Genomic DNA, 12,455 nt, shown 5'->3' with positions numbered 1-12,455 from the left:
ATTGCTTTATGAACCGAAAAGAATATCTGTTTTAAAAACATGTAAACTGTTTATATGCTTTAAACGGTATAGAATAAAGAACTGAGCATAGCTGCAAAATAAAGAATTAGGAACTGATAAATAAATATACCTGACTTGGTCCCGTATATAAGTAAATTAGATTTACTGCTTTGATATGAACTGAATAAATTAGATTTATCACTTTCATGGAACCGTGAAAGAACGTGATGTCAAAGAAAGATTTGTGAAGGAACTCACCGTTGTCTTTCTGGCAAACGACTTTCACGTTTCCGTAAAAATGTCTAAAGTCAGTTACAAGAACTGACTGCTTAACAAAGCTAAGCGTATCAAAGAGGTACTGATAAGAACAAAAACTAATGGAGATCACATTTCGTATTCAAGACTTCCTTTCCACGACTGCTTAATGAAGCATATGAAAGAGGTCGTTATAAAAATACGAATAGAATCACATTTAGTCATTCTAACATATGCTAAGAAAAGAAAGTAATGGGGATCACATTCGATATTTTAGACTCCTTTCCACGACTGCTTAATGAAGCATATGAAAGAGGTCGCTATAAAGATACGAATAGAATCACATTAGTCGTTCTTTCTGACATAAGCTAAGAAAAGAAATGGAGATCACATTCGGTATTCAAGACTTCCTTTCCACAACTGCTTAATGAAACATATGAAAGAAGTCGCTATAAAGATACGAATAGAATCACATTAGTCGTTCTTTCTGACATACCCCTTTGGAGATTGCTGGCACTGTTAAGCATAAACACCAACCCATTAAATATTAAGTAGTATGCCCTTCCCACTCTATCCTCCTCAAACCATTGTTCATTGGTTGATGATTAAACTACTCAGTAGACATCGCCTTTTACCTTTGGTGGTTGAGGGTTATGTCCGACATATCAAACCAAATAGAGTGAGGTTACTTACCAATGATTTCCAAAACAGTTTTGGGCTTGGGGCAAAGTCTTCGTTAAATACACGTGATGTTTTAACGAAACCAAGAATCGCAAAGAGATGTGATTAGCAAGTTTGCTTACCTAAGATAACTGATAGCCAAGATATGCATACACTGCCTTGGTTGTTAGTGAAAATAGGGATCTTGGTCCTACTGCAAAACAGGAATAGAACAAATTTGCAGTGGGAGTTTTATTATTAGAATAAAACATTACATGAACAAAGCTAAAATCTTTACTTTTAAAAACGTTGTAGAAATATGGCTAAAGAAACGTCCTTCTCTCTACGCTCCCTGCTCGAAAAACAAACACGTGAGAAAAGGGAATATATCCGAAATACACCGGTCCCTACTGAAATAGTAGAGAGCAGCTCTGTCAGTACTCACACGCTTCGTATGACAAGCGATGATGAGAAACTGGAGAAGCTTAACTGTCCGTGGAGCCACGAGTTGGCCACGGAAGTTATCCTGAACTCATTTCCTCCCAGCTATTCGGAGTTCATTGTGAACTCCCATAAGCAAGAGTTGGATAAGAGCTTGCAGGAGCCCCAAGGGATGCTGAGGATCACTGATAAAGACATTGAGAATAGCTCTCATGTCCTCATGATCCAAGAAGGTGGGAGGAAGATAAAGAAAGCCCCAAAGAAGGTGGCTCCGAAGTACAAAGGCAAAGGGAAGTTGGTTCTAGGAACGAACTCTCCCAAGATAAAAGTTTCTGCTAACTTTGACTGCTATTTCAGTAATAGCAAAAGTCATTGGAATAGAGACTGCCTGAAGGATCTGGAAGTTCTGAAATCTGGGCGAGTCTCAGAAATTTCAGTTTCTGGTATCAATGTTATTGAAGTTAACGTTGCAACCTCTATTAATGATTGAGTACTGGATACCGGATCATGTGCTCATATTTGTTCAAATGTGCAAGCACTGAAAAATAGGAGGAAGCTACATAACAAGGAGATACAACTCCAAGTTGGAAACGGAGCACGAGTTGCAGCCGTAATAGCTGGTAATATAGAGTTGTGTCTACCCAGCGGGCTTGTAATGGAACTAGAAAATGTATATTTTGTTCCTAGCATTTCCAGAAACATCATTTCAATCTCATGTTTAGAGATGAATGGTTTCTCTTTTGTAATAAAGGACAATAGATGTTCTATATACAAAGATGAATTATATTATGGATCTTCATATATGATGAATGGTCTTTATATACTGGAAATGGACAAACCCGTGTTTAACATCAATAACAAACGACTCAAAACATCACATGAAAGCACGACTTACATGTGGCATTGTCGCCTTGGTCATATAAACGAGAAACGCATCAAGAAGTTACATAAAAATAGGCTTCTTGGTAAATTTGATCTGGAATCAATTGACACATGCGAATCTTGTATACGAGGTAAAATGACCAAAGCGCCTTTCTCCAAAAAGGGCGAAAGGGCAAGTGACTTATTAAGTCTTATACACACGGATGTATGTGGACCTATGAGTACTTGTACAAGAAATGGTTTTTCTTACTTTATCACGTTTACTGATGATTACAGTAGATACGGTTATGTCTACTTGATGAGACATAAGTCTGAATCCTTTGACAAGTTCAAAGAATTCAAGAGTGAAGTAGAAAATCAATTGAACAAAAGTATTAAGGCTCTACGTTCTGACCGTGGAGGCGAATACTTGAGTTTTGAGTTTAAAGAATACTTAAAGGAATGTGGGATAGTCTCACAGCTCACACCTTCAGGGACACCACAATGGAATGGTGTTTCTGAGAGACGGAATCGAACTCTACTGGATATGGTTCGATCCATGATGAGTGAAGCCACTCTGCCAAAATCCTTCTGGGGGCACACACTAGAAACTGCTGCATGAACAATAAACATGGTTCCATCCAAGTCAGTAGAAAAGACTCCATACGAGTTATGGTTTGGGAAAATCCCAAATATGTCTTATCTTAAAATATGGGGTTGCGAAGTATTTGTCAAACGTCCGACGTCTGACAAACTTGATCCCAAAGCTGACAAATGCTTTTTCGTAGGGTATCCTAAGGAAACGAAAGGATATTACTTCTATTACCAATCCGAGAACAAAATAGTTGTTGCTCGTCATGGTATATTTTTGGAGAACGAGTTTCTTGCAAAAAGAAGTAGTGGGAGTAATGTAATACTTGAAGAAATTCAAGATACATCACACAATACAATATCTGAACCAGATCAGATTAACCCACCTCTTGATTTTTCGGCTGATGAGCATCTGGAAGTACCAAATTCACAAGTAGCTGTGGATGAGGTTCTAGTCCCGAGCTCAAGTACTTCAACGCAAGTTGAAGAAGAACTAGATTCGCAGACTGCTGTGGATCAAGTTCAACAGCCTGAAGAACAAGTGCTACGTAGGTCAACAAGAGTAGTCCATGCACCTGAAAGGTACTTGGGACTGCACGAGATCTCAGCCTATGACACTGAAGATCCTTTGACCTATGCGGAAGCAATGGATATGCCCAACTTTGATAAATGGCTGGAGGCCATGAGATCCGAAATACAGTCCATGTATGACAACACGATCTGGAACCTAGTTGTACCACCTGATGGGATAAAACCCATAGCTAACAAGTGGGTTTTCAAAATGAAAACAGACATGAATGGTAAGATGACTGTATACAAAGCACGGCTAGTAGCGAAAGGTTTCAAACAGATTCTCGGTGTAGATTATGATGAAACCTTTTCACCCATGGCTATGTTTAAGTCAATTCGAATACTCCTAGCAATTGCCGCATTTCATGATTATGAAATATGGCAAATGGATGTCAAAACTGCCTTCTTAAATGGAAATTTAGAAGAGGATGTGTACATGACACAACCTGAGGGTTTTGAGGATTCAAAGAATGCTGGGAAGGTGTGCAAGCTTCGTAAATCCATTTATGGACTGAAGCAAGCATCACGGAGTTGGAATCTTCGATTTGACGAAGAAGTCAAAAAGCTTGACTTCGTCAGATGCGAAGAAGAACCATGTGTATACAGAAAGACTAGTGGGAGTGCCATCGCTTTTCTTATCCTATATGTAGATGACATACTACTAATGGGAAATGATATTCCTCTTTTGCAACAAGCCAAGTCTTCGTTGAAGAAAGTCTTTTCAATGAAAGACTTGGGCGAGGCTGTCTATATACTGGGCATAAAGATCTACCGAAATAGATCAAATAGACTTATAGGTTTAAGTCAAAGCACATACATTGACAAAGTGCTGAATCGGTTCAGCATGCAGGATTCTAAGAGAGGATTCCTGCCAATGTCACATGGTGCTCAGCTAAGCAAGACTCAGTGTCCTTCGACAACTGATGAGCGAAGCAAAATGAGTAGAGTACCATACGCTTCGGCTATTGGCTCTATCATGTACGCCATGTTGTGCACTCGCCCTGATGTCTCGTACGCTTTGAGTGTGACGAGTAGATATCAGGCTAATCCAGGCCAAGAGCACTGGATTGCTGCAAAGAATATCCTTAAGTACTTAAGAAGAACTAAGGATATGTTTCTCGTCTATGGTGGTGATTCCGAGCTTGTAATAAATGGATACACTGATGCAAGTTTCCAAACTGACCATGATGACTCGAGATCACAGTCTGGGTATGTGTTCATACTCAACGGTGGTGCTGTGAGCTGGAAGAGTTCAAAGCAAGAGACTACAACAGACTCAACCACCGAAGCAGAGTACATAGCTGCATCCGAGGCAGCTAAAGAAGGTTTCTGGATCAAGAAGTTCCTTAGCGAACTTGGAGTGGTTAACAGTGTTCAAGGCCCTGTGGACCTCTACTGTGACAACAATGGAGCTATAGCTCAGGCCAAAGAACCGAGATCGCACTCGAAATCCAAGCATGTTCTACGGCGTTTTCACCTGATACGAGAGATCGTAAATAGAGGTGATGTAAAGATATGTAGAGTTGACACAGTCAGCAACACAGCTGATCCACTCACGAAACCTCTTCCTCAAGCCAAGCACCAGATGCATATTGCCTCTATGGGTCTAAGACACATAGGAGACTGGTTATGAGTTTTTTCTTTAGATCTACGAGATTTTTAGAATACTAGAGATTTGTATAAGTAGAGCCTACGATGATTGGCTCCTAGCTTAAGTGGGAGATTGTTAGTTTGTAATAATCTAGAAGTCAATAGTACGATAAATTAATCATAAAGCTTTGTTCATGAATTGAATGTTTATTTATATATCATTTTGTTGCCGTGAGTATTATTGCATTTATGGATCATTTCGAGTTCATGGCTGAAATTGTGAAACTCCATAATATAGATGATATATACTCTTAAAAGGTCACTGACTAAGGTAATTAGCAGGAACACTAATTACCGCTATAAGGTTAGTATGTGGATTAAAAGATGGTTAAGTTTTACAAACCACTTGACACGAGATGTCGTTTTAATCACATAGATACATGTTCTAGGAACATGGTATTTGATAGACCCCGAATGAAACATTAAATAGAATTGTGTTCGTGTCATTAATGTTTTCATTCAGTGTCAAAGTTCTATAGTATGAGGTATTTATCGTTCCCACTAAGAAATATATATGAGTAAGTGTTATCTAACGCTGTCCGTAAAAAGCAGCCATAACGGTAGCATTTCCATATGTATAACTTAGCTGAGGAAGTGATAGTCTGCCAAGAATACTACTTGTCCCTCGTATCTCTATACGAGCTATAGCATCACTGGGCCCCTTGGTAGAGTTAGATTATCTGCATGCGGTATAATTACAAGAGTAATTATATTTGATAATCTACTCAAGATCAAGAAAAGATACAGTTACCAAGGATGACACACATCTACCTTGAAACTGATCTGATAGCTATGAGACAGAAGAACTGACACAAGTAAATTGTTTACTGGATCGTGATACAGTACAACATCATCTGTGTAATTGGATGGTCATGATGTGTTGCCAGATGCCGCTCATGATTACAGAAGTTAAAACAGTTTTAACTCTGTTTACCAACATAACACAGATCCTATTGGGTCACACCATATAGGAGCTAATCGGAGAATCTTATTGATTAATTATAAATTGATTATAATTAATATTAAGATGGTTATAATTAATTATACGTGATATAATTAAATTATAAATGTCATATAAAATTGACAAGCAGAAACAACGGTTAATTTATAAACGTACACGTTACGTTGTATAAAAGTTACCGAACAACTACCGAAACCGAACCGTGAGAAATATAATTGTTTAGAACAATTATATATATAATTTTGATTTAGATTTTAAATATTAATTATGGTTTTAATTTTAGGCTAACCTAGCAAATTAAAACTTTAATTAAAAAAATTGAAATCCAAAAATTCAAAATATAAATCAAATTCATTTGCATGTCGGCCGAATCAAATATATGCATTTCTATATATATATATATTCAATATATATATATATATATATATATTAAGTGTTGATGTCGGCCAAGAGTGGAGAAAATCAATTTGATTTTCTAAATTTCTAAACCGCCACAAAATGGCATGCCTTGTAATTAGCCCAAATGTTGGGGGTATTTTGGTCTTTTGCCAACCTCCTCATTTTCCTATAAATAGAGGGGTGAGGGTGAAAGAGAAAATTACTAATTCACGTGTTAATCTGATTACTTCGTTAATCGGTATTTCTCTCTTTCTCGATTACGGTTTCGGTGAATAGTGTTTCCGCATAATTCCACAGTTTACGGTATTTCTGGCAGAAGAAATAAATCACTCTCCGGTTAGTCCTGGTGGATTACCAATAGAGGTATCACACGTGTGATACTGCGAGTCGATTCCATCCTTGGTGAGGCTCTACTCGCTCGGTCTGCATTCCAACTGAGATTTGGAATCAAGGTATAAATTGTTATATTAATCTATTTAATTTGTAAATAGATTTAGTGCTTTAGAAAATCAATTATGGAGTAGATCTGTAAATGAATTAAATGAGGTTTTGATGCCGAAGGAATACTGAAGGTGGACCGCATTGGAAGGTTTCCTGACATACCTCGTTTAATTTTTAGCTTAACTTAACCGTAAAATTTTTGTTTTACACACTTCCGCTATTAAGCTAAACTAATGGGTTTGAACCGTTCCATAAAACCCAATAGTATTTGGGTTGCAACTACCATTTTCTCTCGCTATCTGGAGACACTACTAAAGTGCTGCAATGACCTTCAATTGGAGTGTTGTAATAAGGATGCAATTACTCTCTTCTCTTGCCATCTTGAGACACTACTAGTGTGCTACAAAGACCTTTAATAGGAGTGTTGTAATAGGGTTGCAACTACACTAATCTGTTGTCATATAGAGACACTACTAGAGTGCTGCAAACACCTTTAATTGAAGTGTTGTATTTAGGTTGCAACTACTCTTTTTCTTGCCATCTGGAGAAACTGCTAGAGTGCTACAAAGACCTTCAATTGGTTTCTTGTATTAAGGTTGCAACTACCCTCTCTTCTCTTGCCATATAGAGACAATACTAGAGTACTCCAAACACCTTTAATTATAGTGTTGTATTAGAGTTGCAACCACCCTCTTCTCTTGCTTCTAGAGACACTACTAGTGTGTCGCAAAAACTAGAGTGTTGTATTAGGGTTGCAACCACCCTCTTTTCTTGTCAACTGGGGACAATACTAGTGTTATGCAAAGAACTTCAATTCGAGTGTTGTATTAAGATTACAACTACCATATTTTGTTGCCATCTGGAGACACTCCTAGTGTACCGCGACTTTCAATTGGATTATTATATTTGGATCGCAACCACCCTCTTTTCTTGTCATTTGGGGATACTATTAGTGTGTTGCAAAGACCTTCAATTAGAGTGTTGTATTAGGGTTACAAATACCCTCTTCTGTTGCCATCTAGAGACACTACTAGAGTGTTGCAAAGATCTACAATTGGAGTGTTGTATTGGGGTTGCAACTATCCTCTTCTCTTGCCATATGGAGACACTACTAGAGTGCTCGAAAGACCTCCAATTGGAGTGTTGTATTAGGGTTGCAACAACCCTCTTCTCTTTTACTACTAGTGTGCTGCAAAGACCATCAGTTGGAGTGTTGTATTAGGGTTGCAACAATCCTCTTCTCTTTTTTATTTGAAAACACTACTAGTGTGCTGCAAAGACCATAAATTGGAGTGTTGTTTTATAGTTACTACTACCATGTTATGTTGCCATATGGAGTGTTGTATTAGGGTTGCAACCACCCTCTTTTCTTGTCATCTGGGGACACTACTTGTGTGTTGCAAACAACTTCAATTGGAGTGTTGTATTAAAGTTACAACTATCATATTCTATTGCCATCTGGAGACACTACTAGAGTGCTGCAAAGACCTTCAATTGAAGTGTTGTATTAGAGTTGCAACTACCCTCTTCTGTTGCCATATGGAGACACTAGTGGAGAGATGCAAAGACCTTCAGTTGGAGTGATGTATTTGGAATTCAACTACCCTATCCTCTTGCCATCTGGAGATACTACTAGAGGTTGCAAAGATAGTCAATTGGAGTATTAGGGTTGTAATTACTCTTATCTCTTGCCATCTGGAGGCACTACTACTATGTTGTCAAGACCTTCTATTAGAGTGTGTTATTAGGGTTACAACTACTCTCTTATGTTTCCATCTGAAAACATTATTAGAGTGCTGCAAAGACCTTCAATTGGAGTGTTATATTAGGGTTGAAACTACCATCTTCTCTTGTCATTTGGAGACACTAATGGAGTGTTGCATTGACCTTCAATTGTAGTGTTGTATTAGGATTGGAACTGCCCTCTTCTCTTGCCATTTAGATACACCATTAGAGTGCTACAAAGACCTTAAATTGAGTATTGTATTAGGGATGCACCTACCCTCTTGTCTTGCCATATGGAGACACTACTATTGTGTTGCAAAGAATTTCAATTGGAGTGTTGTATTAAGCTAGTAACTACATGCTCTTCTCTTGTCATATGGAGACACTACTAGAGTGCTCCAAACTCCTTCAATTAGAGTGTTGTATTAGGATTGCAACCACTCTCTTCTCTTACTATCTAGAGACAATACTAGTGTGCTGCAAAGAACTTCAATTGGAGTGTTGCATTAGGGTTGCAATCATCCTCTTTTATTGCCATTTGAGAACAGTACTAGTGTGCTGCAAAGAACATCAATGGAAGTGTTATATTAAGGTTAAACTACCATATTCTATTGCCATCTAGAGACACTACTAGAGTGCTACAAAGACCTTCAATTGTAGTGTTGTATTAAGGTTTCAACTACCCTCTTTTCTTGCTATATGGAGATACAACTAAAGCGCTACAAAGACCTTCAAATGGAGTGTTGTATTACAGTTGAAACTACCCTCATCTCTTGTTATCTGGAGACATTAAATGAGTGCTACACTGACCATTAATTAGAGTGTTGTATTACGGTTGGAACCACGCTCTTCTTTTTCTATTTGGTGACACTACTAGTGTGCTGCAAAGAACGGCTATTGGAGTGTTGTAGTAAGGTTTCAACCACAATCTTTTCTTATCATATGTGGACACTACTTGCCTGCTGTAAAGACCAACAATTGCAGTATTGTATTAAGGTTACAACTACCATATTCTTTTGCAATCTGGAGATACTACTAGAGTGCTGCAAAGACATTCATTTGGAGTGTTGCATTAGGGCGGCAACTACCCTCTTCTGTTGTCATACAGAGACTCTAGTGGAGTGCTGCAAACACCTTCGATTGGAGTGTTGTATTTGGGTTGCAACTACCCTCTTCTCTTGCTATTTGGAGACACTACAAGAGTGCTGCAAAGACTTCAATTGGATTGTTGTAATATGGTTGCAATTACTCTCTTCTCTTTCCATCTAGAGACACTACGTGCTGCAAATACCATTAATTGGAGTGTTGAAATAGGGTTGCAACTACCCTCTTCTCTTGTCATCTCGAGATACTATACTACTAGTGTGTTGTAAATACCTTCAATTAGATTGTTGTATTTGGGTTGCAACCACCCTCATTTCTTGCCATTTAGGGACACTACTAGTGTGCTACAAAGACCTTCAATTGAAGTGTTGGATTTGGGTTACAACTATCCTCTTCTTTTGTCATCTAGAGATACTACTAGTGTGTTGCAAAAACCTTCAATTGGATTGTTGTATTTGGGTTGCAACCAACCTCTTTTCTTGCTATTTAGAAAAATAACTAGTGTGCTACAAAGACCTTCAATTAGAGTGTTGTATTAGGGTTACAACTACCATCTTCTATTGCCATCTGGAGACACTACCAGAGTGCTTCAAAGACCTACAATTGGAGTGTTGTATCGGGGTTGCAACTACCCGCTTCTCTTGCAATATAGAGACACTATTAGAGTGCTCCAAAGACCTTCAATTAGAGTGTTGCTTTAGTGTTGAAACTACCCTCATCTCTTGCGATTTGGAGACACTAATAGAGTGTTGCACTAACCATCAATTTGAGTGTTGTATTAGGGTTGCAACTACCCTATTCTCTTTCTATCTGGAGGCACTACTACTATGCCGCAAAGACCATCAATTGGAGTGTTGTATTAGGGTTGCAGCCACTCTTTTATCTTTCTATCTGGAGGCACTAGTAGTGTGCAGTAAAGGTCATCAGTTGGAGTGTTGTATTAAGGTTGCAACTACCCTCTTTTCTTTCTATCTGGAGTGTTTTATTAGGGTTGCAACTACTTTTTCTCTTGTTATCTGGAGACACTACTCGTGTGTAAAAATGATCTTCAGTTGGATTGTTGTATTTGGATTTGCAAGCATCCTCTTTTCTTGCAATTTAGGGACACTACTAGTGTGCTGCAAAGACTCTCAATTGGAGTGTTGTATTAGGGTTACAACTATTCTCTTTTCTTGCCATCTGGAAACACTACTAGTGTGCTGCAAAGACTCTCAATTGGAGTGTTGTATTAGGGTTACAACTATCCTCTTTTCTTGCCATCTGGAAACACTACTAGTGTGCTGGAAAGTCCTTCAATTGGATTGTTGTATTTGGGTTGCAATCACCCGCTTTTCTTACCATTTGGGGACATTACTAGTGTGCTGCAAAGACTTTTAATTGGATTGTTGTATTTGAGTTGCAACCACCCTCTTTTTTTGTCATTTGGAGACACTACTAGTCTGCGGCAAAGACCTTCAATTATAGTGTTGTACTAGAGTTACAACTACCCTCTTCTATTGCCATTTAGAGACACTATTCGAGTGCTCCAAAACTTTCAATTGGAGTGCTGTATTGGGGTTGCAACCCTCTTCTCTTGCTATACTGAGTCACTACTAGAGTCCTCTAAAGACCTTCAATTGGAGTTTGTATTAGGGTAGAAACTACCTTCTTCTCAACCACCATCTTCTCTTGCCAACAAGAGACAATAATAGAGTGTTACATTGATTTTCAATTGGAGTGTTGTATTAGGGTTGCAACCACCCTCTTTTCTTGCCATCTGGGGATACTACTAATGTGTTGCAAAGAACTTCGATTGGAGTATTGTATTAAGGTTAATATTATGTTGCAATATGAAAACACTATTAGTGTGCTGCAAAGACCTTCAATTGGACTGTTGTATTAGGGTTGCAACTACCGTCTCTTCTCTTGCTATATATAGAGACTAGTAGAGAGCTCCAAACACCTTCAAATGGAGTGTTGTATTAGGGTTGCAACCACCCTCTTCTCTTGCTATCTTGAGACACTACTAGTGTGCTGCAAAGACCTTCAATTGGAGTGTTGTATTAGGGTTGCAACAAATCTCTTTTCTTGCCATCTGAGGATAAAACTAGAGTGCTCCAAACAATTTCAATTGGTGTGTTGCAATAGGGTTGTAAATGCCCTATTATCTTGCCATATAGAGACACTACTAGAGTGCTCCAAATACTTTTAATTGGAGTGTTATATTAAGGTTGTAAATGCCCTATTATCTTGACATCTGGAGACACTACTCAAGTGCTCCAAACACCTTCCATTGGAGTGTCGTATCAGGGTTGTAAATGTCTTTTTATCTTGCTATATAGATTCATTACAAGAGTTCTCCAAACACCTTCCACTGGAGTGTTGCATTAGGGTTGCAAATGCCTTTTTATCTTGCTATATAGGGTCACTACTAGAGTGCTCCAAACACATTCAATTGGAGTGTTGTATTAGGATTATAAATGCCCTATTTTCTTGCTTTAAACACCTTTAATTGGAATATTGTAATAGGGTTGTAAATGCCATATTATCTCGACATCTAGAGACACTACTTGAGTGTGCTCCAAACACCTTCTATTGGAGTGTTGTATTAGGATTGTAAATGCCCTATTGTCTTGCCATCTAGAGACACAACAAAAGTGCTCCAAACACATTCAATTGGAGTGTTGTATTAGGGTCGTAAATTCCCTATTATCTTGGAATATAGAGACACTACTAGAGTGCTCCAAACAACTTCAATTGGAGTGCTGTATTAGGGTTGTAAATGCCCTATTATCTTGCAATATAGAGACACTACTAG

This window comes from Carex rostrata, chromosome 14, assembly GCF_964058835.1.
Source record: "Carex rostrata chromosome 14, lpCarRost1.2, whole genome shotgun sequence".
Lineage (NCBI taxonomy): Eukaryota > Viridiplantae > Streptophyta > Magnoliopsida > Poales > Cyperaceae > Carex > Carex rostrata.
Note: the sequence above shows the minus strand (reverse complement) of the source record.